Here is a 6,873-nt window from a genome sequence, read left to right as displayed (position 1 = left end):
CTTAGTGATACAAGGAAACTGAAATCGACAACAGCCCGCATGCATAAATTCACAGCGGGTATGTAACGGAGAGCCTAGTCTCCGGATGTTTGGTCGAGGCGCATTAGGAGAGCTATCATTTTCTCTCTTGAACCACTTCCTCTAATTAATGCGCCGTTTCTCTCGCGTTAATCGTGTTCTTTCCAAGTCGCGCGGTTCATCGCGATGTCTCCCGTTGGAATGGAAGAGGCACAGCGTCGAGGAAGAAAAAAAAAAAGTATTCCGAAGCTACGAAACCGTTCAGAACCTCGCAGAACAGAAAGACCACGGCTGAGCAGAATCGTCGACAAGGTCCCCTCTGACCCGACGGCGATGGCAAACGATCGGCGCGCAAGAAGCGGAGCCTGATTTATGGGCCGGTCGCGAGGGCTGCGTCTCCTCGCGAGCTCAGGCGTTCTGTACTTGCACGTACCTGCTCATACGCGTGTACATATATTCTTCTCCTCTTCTCTCCACGCCGTTCAACCTGTATGCGCTCCAGCCCGGATAATACACGTACGTGGATAGGATATACGCGTGCACACGTCCGACCGATTCGCATAAGGAAAGATCTCCTTCCGGCCTGTGCGCAGCTATCTCGATTCCCCGCGGGGGAAAGCTCTGGCGAAACCTCTCTGAAAGAGACACAACCTCTCTCTCTCTCTCTCTCTCTCTCTTCGTTGTCGCGATATCGTAGCGATTGCTTCCGAGAGAAGCTCGCGAAAGAGGACAGAGATGAAGTTCACCGACACGAGTAATCTTACCACGACGCTCCTCCACTTCTGTGTCTGTCTTTCTTTCTCCTCGCAAGAGAATCAACGTCGTGGATCGATCGATCGCGCGAGACGCGACCGATCGATTTTACCGAACGAAACGCACTCGGTTTCACCGATCCAATGGGGATCCTTTCTTGTCGGTCGGATGAGTTTCTCTCTTTTTCCCTCCCCCCCCCCCCTTTTATCGATGTCCCTTCCTACGTTGTCATGAAGGGGAGATCATGAAGGGGTCGCGATCGCTACCTCTAACTCGATCTGTCCTCTCTTTTCCCCTCCTCCACAGGAGGAGAGACAGATTCTCTCTTTGTCCGGCTCTCTCTCCTCGGGCTCGCCGGTAGCCGGCAGCGTTTACATTAATGTATGAGGGCAATCGTAAAGCTCGATGTGTACATACGTCTCGATCGGGGCCTCGGCTACGGCGGAGATTTTCTCGTGCGGCAGGAGGAGGACAAAAAAAAAAGGCCACGACATGCCGCGACGACGTGTACCCGATCTAATGCACTCGCCTATCCGTCCGTCGAGGAACGCGCGGCCGGGCCACCGGTGCGCGCCGCTCGCACGAATCGCGGCATTGTAATGTGAAATCGTGACGGGGTTGCCTCGTCCCGATTCGACTAGCTGATGGTCCGTTTCATTATGCTGATTTCGCCGGTTTCGAGCAATTAACATACGGAAATCCAGCCCGAAGAGATCTCCAGATATGAACCAGAGGCGCCGTGATCATTGGGATGAAAATTTTCGGGAACGATTCGATGGAGAGAATCCGTATTTTGATCTCGTTGGGGATGAAACGTGACTTGTATGATTAAATTGCATCTTGAAGCGTACTCGATTTCGTGAATTTAGAGATATCTGTTTTTCAATGGATCGAAATGCAATGGACTAACTTAGGAATATTTTTTCTTTGGAATTCCAAACTTAGAAGAGGCCAAAAAGAAATTCTCTTTTCCTAAATTAAATCAAACGTAATTTCTCTAATCTCCAATCTTAAATCTAAATCTTTTAGAGGAATATATATACTTCTTTCTTTCTTAATTAACTTTCAATTCTAAGCTTGAATCTTCTAAATAATCCAGAACTATCTCTTTTCCCTTGAAATAATCCAATTATCCATAACTCTAAAAGAATTTCTATTTTATATATATCTTGAACCAAACTGTACTCCATTTCAATCTAAAAAAAAACCTCTCTTCTCTGGAACCGAACCATTCTACTTCCTAATCTCTGATCTCCAACATTAAAAATCTCTTTTTCCTTAAACCAATTCCGCTTTCCAACTTTCTAACCTTCGATCCCTAAGTTCTCGCACGAGGCAAAAGAATGAGATTACCCGTGTCGCCAGTTGCATTACCAGACGTTCTCCCTCTAAGAGGAAGGTATATACGCGTGTGCACGGATTGTACACCGGTGGACGGATATATATTTGCAAGGTACGTGTATTACCCGCGGAGAGGAGGCTGGTGGAAGAGGTCGGCCGAGAGGTCGCTCGGTAAATTGGTCGCCGCGGCGTTACCGTTGATCTACGGCAACAGACGCGATAGTTATGGAAAGGTTACGGTGGAGCGGTCGATAAAGCGTCGCGCTGCCTGTCCTCGGGAATCCGCGACGGCGGACCGACGAATCGTAAATCGCGGAATCGCAACCGCCGCTCGGCCTGTGTTTGAAAAAGAACAAGGAACCAAGCGGGAGAGCTCTGGTGAAGTGGGAGATCCACCGTTCTCTGCACGTATTCCGCGATCGCACGATTTCCTTCCGCGTGTCCCACGACTCAGATAATCGATTGAGCTGGAAATAATAAGTATAATGAGCGAGATGCGACAATTCTGGTCAAGTTGGATTGGAAACATTATAAAAATCGAAATTGTATAAAAAACGATTATAATAACGCGGAAATTGTAAAATTGCAACGAATGCTCGAGAACTTGATGTCGTTTAAACTAATCGCATCGTGAGGCGAATATTTGCGATATTTTTGATATGGATTCGGACTTGCGCACTTTGTATCACAGTGGAAATCATCTAATGTTTTGATATTTTTGAGTTAAGAGGGGAATGGAGGAAAATTTTTGGGATTAATGTAATAATAATGTTGGATTTTCTAATTTTAATTAGTACTAATTTACTGTTGATCACCAGACATTTAGAATTGTTCAAGATATGCGTGATAAGACGATGATTTAGCTAATTTGGGCAGCTAGTGAAAGCTATGAGATGGCATTTTCGTATCGGTGTTTACGTTTCTCGGTGACTTATGAGTTGTTTGTCAGACCACTTGAGGAAATGTTTCAAGGTATTATCAGAATCCCTATCCTGGAATGGTCTCGCGAAGAAAGATGAGTAGCCAGTTGACCGACTAAAAACCATACTTGGCGATCAATGATCTGTGAAATGAATACAGGTGCTTCGAATAAATCACGAGCTTAACAGAACGGCATCGGATCTCTGATGAAGGTACTTGCTACGCTAATAGAATGCACACGATTTTTCGAAAGAATGCGGATATGCTTTCGTAAACTGTAATAAATGAATAATAAATGAGCATTGATTTCATGATCGAAAACAGATCGTAAAATAACAATAATACATATGCTTCGCGTTATTTTCTTCTAGTTTCAAAATATAAACCTAAGTTTATCCAATGTATCTCAAACACAATAACATATTACATAATTGATATCGCGAAACATATTAAAACATTTTTGAATTATATTCGCAATGCGAACTAAACAACATTATTTTACACGAGCAATATATCATATCAAAGCATTAAATGATTTCCACTGTGATACAAAGTCCGCAAGCGAATCCATATTATAAAAAATTGCAGATATTCGCCTCACGATGCGAATAATTTAAACGACATCAAGTTCTCGAATCGTAAACATTGATTCTCGAACATGGTTGCAGAAGAAAAACCAAGATTACTCGTCTGTCACGTGTCGGAAGGAAGACGCACTCGTTTCGAGAGACAGCTCGAAGATCGAGGCGGTGCGAGGCCGTGGATTTTTGCGCTCGAGCCGAGGCCGTTTTAATCTTCCTCGAGGTCGGCTACACCCACGCTCGTGTCATCGATATATCACACGCGAGGCGTGCTTGCAGGCCCGCGACGAATCTCGCCTGCGGCCGAAGATTCCGCGTTGTTCTCGATTCGAGGAGAAAACGGACTGCCCTTTTTTGGCCCGTTATAAAAGTGACGCAAGAAGAGTGGGGAGGGGGTCGAGAGTTGATCTCTCGACAAAAGCAGGGCGCTGTTGGATCATCCGACCGGGGCCATAAAAAAATCTCCACTGTTGGCCCTTATTATTATTGGATTCTCGGATAAATCCGTTTTGGAACACGGCGAAATGCGAGCTGCGTATCGCGACAGGTCAACCGCGTGGGTGAAAAAGTCGTAAAACAATATTTCGTGGAGATGTTGAATTGCGAATGATCCTTTCGAAAGAGAGAAATTATTCATTGGAGATTCATTGGATTAATATGTAAGTATCGTTGAAAATCGTCGATCGAGATTCAGAAATATTGATTCAAATTAATTTAATTAATCTTATTGAAAATATATTTGTTAATCGTGATCGATTAATTATATATTTAAATTGTAATTGTTAATTATTAGTTAGCCAATATTTACGAAATACTTCAAATTTGATTGTATTCATTTAAAAATAAATATTCGGAATTTTTAAATGAAAAATTTAATAGAAAAAGTATTTTGATATTATAGTTTGTAATTTATTACAATTTTGAAGATAATAATTTAATTAAAGTCTTCATTGTAAGTATCAAAAAACAAAAATTGGATTTTTAAATTTCTAAAAAATACAATGTATTGATATAATTCCACGATTTAATATATTTTCTATTATTTGCTCTCATTTCCTCTCATACCATATAATTCGAAGTTGCAGAAATTAATCTTCCAACTTTCTCAAAAAACGTCCAAAATCAACAATCTAAAGACAGTCTCATCGCTGTTCAATAACTTCAAGAAAAAAAAAAAAGTGTCTAATTTCTACAACTTGCAATTCACTATCATTTTCCTGTATCATAATTCGAAGGAATGGAAATTAATCACGTATCTGATTCAAAATTGAACATCCAAACATACAAATATTCGAGATAGATTTCATATCTGATATACGATCTCCCCGGCAGATGAATATCGGAGATAAACCAAGGTAGAAAGTGGAAAATCGAGGAGAGCATCTACGAAGACCTACGCCTATTCCGGATGCGATTGGATCGGGACGCCATTAATAACGACGCACTTACCGATCCCATGGCAGGTGGTAGACCGCATGAAAGTCACGACCTGACATTTGCCTGAGTTGCCCGCGCCCGATCGCGTCCCGAGAACCGATCGCGATGCAATTTTTCTACACGCCGGAGAAGCAAGAGAGCAATTTCAAGTGTAACAGCCGTCGCCACCACCGACAAACGGCGTGCCATAGCTTTCTCTCACTCTACTTTTTTCTTTTCCCTTTGCTCCTTTCTTCCTTCTTCGCCGACAATTCGTCATTTCACTTTCGACCACATATAGAATCTCTCGCAATCTTTTCTGATTTGTTCGAAACAAGCAAATTCGTGTTCTTCGTTTCGGTATAGATTTATTTTTATGTAATTGTTTTTTTAGTTTTACAAATAAATGGTAATTCAAATAAATGTGATTATAACAACATATAATATATATAAAGTCATACAGCCAATATATAATTATTTATGTTTCTTGATAATTCTCTAATATTGCATTGTAATATATTAGAGAAAATATACAAAACATTTACTATATTGCTCATATAAATATAACTAATTAATTAGAAAATATGTTAATTAGAAAATATGTAACATTAAATGTAAAATATATTCAATAAATATTATTTTTAAAAAAATAAATGAGTTTTTTATTTAAAAAAACATTTATTCCCAAGCCCATGATACTCCCAGCTTATTAGAATTAAGTAAAACGTAAAAAAATGATTCTTGAAAATATTAAAACGTCACAAGATAAGTAAACAACAGGTAAGTATAAGGTAAATATAAGATAAGAATAATATTCTTTTGGAATTGTATTTTTCTGTCAAAAGAAAAGAACAATAAATTTTATACTAGAAAAATGTAATTCATGGGACTAGAATTCAAGAAACATCTAATAAAAAGAATAGAGAAAACACTTTTTAATACTCCAGTACCTTGAGATTCTCCATAAAAAAATATTAGGGCAAAGAACAAAAAACGTATTCTTTAAAAAATAATAAAATATCTTTTAAACTAATGGTTTTTTAAATATATGGCTTCATAATTTTTTATGGAGAATACCATGGTACATCGACAGATGCATTGAAAATTATACGAATCCATTTAAAAAAGTAATGTCGAGATTGATAAATATTTTACGAGTGCATCTACGAAAAAACTGATGACGCCAGTATGTAGCGCCTTCGAAACCATAAAACTTTTATCCCAAACATTTTTTCATACAATGAAAAATAAAGGAGATATTTAACAAAAAGGAGTAATGACGAAATTCCCGGGATTGAAGAAAAATTTTTGTCCAAAAATGCGATTTTGTATTAGGAGAACATGATATGATAGGAGGTCGATCGAAACATTTTTCCATAAAATGACGTGTATCTCGCTTGTTTTTGGAGATATTAAAAAATGTTTCGAATAAAAGTTACGTGATTTCGAGGTATGAACATTATGACGTCATTTATTTTTTTATATGTAGAAGCGTAAAGGATTAATAAAGAGGGACGATGTTTTTTTAAATGACACTATACGTTTTTTAATACACCAGTTGGTGCCTCCTGGCATTCTCTATAAAAAAGTATTAATCCTTATATAGCAAAAAACCTACAGTTTAAGAGATAAACAAATTTAATTAAATTAATTAAATCTGAAAATATCTTTTTAACTAATGGTTTTTTGCTAAAAGTGCCTTAATACTTTTTTATAGAAGATACTATGCTACATCGACCGATGCTATAAAAAGTACACGATGCCATTTAAAAAATGATGTTGAGCTTTAAAAGTTTTTTATGAGTCCACTTACGAAAAAAATGTGGGCACCAGGTTATAGCCC

General features: G+C 39.0%; 1 long non-coding RNA gene across 1 annotated transcript; it reads left to right on the top strand.

The window, feature by feature from the left end:
- Positions 1-3,701: 3,701 nt before the first annotated feature.
- LOC147658199 (uncharacterized) lies at positions 3,702-5,684 on the top strand. The gene is made up of 2 exons (XR_015290928.1): positions 3,702-4,273; positions 4,947-5,684. It is a non-coding gene; the product is annotated as an uncharacterized LOC147658199 (long non-coding RNA).
- Positions 5,685-6,873: the final 1,189 nt, after the last annotated feature.

This window comes from Apis florea, unplaced genomic scaffold (genome assembly GCF_048593485.1).
Source record: "Apis florea isolate Af1SG1 unplaced genomic scaffold, ASM4859348v1 contig_2296_pilon, whole genome shotgun sequence".
NCBI lineage: Eukaryota > Metazoa > Arthropoda > Insecta > Hymenoptera > Apidae > Apis > Apis florea.
This window is presented reverse-complemented; position numbering and strand designations above follow the sequence as displayed.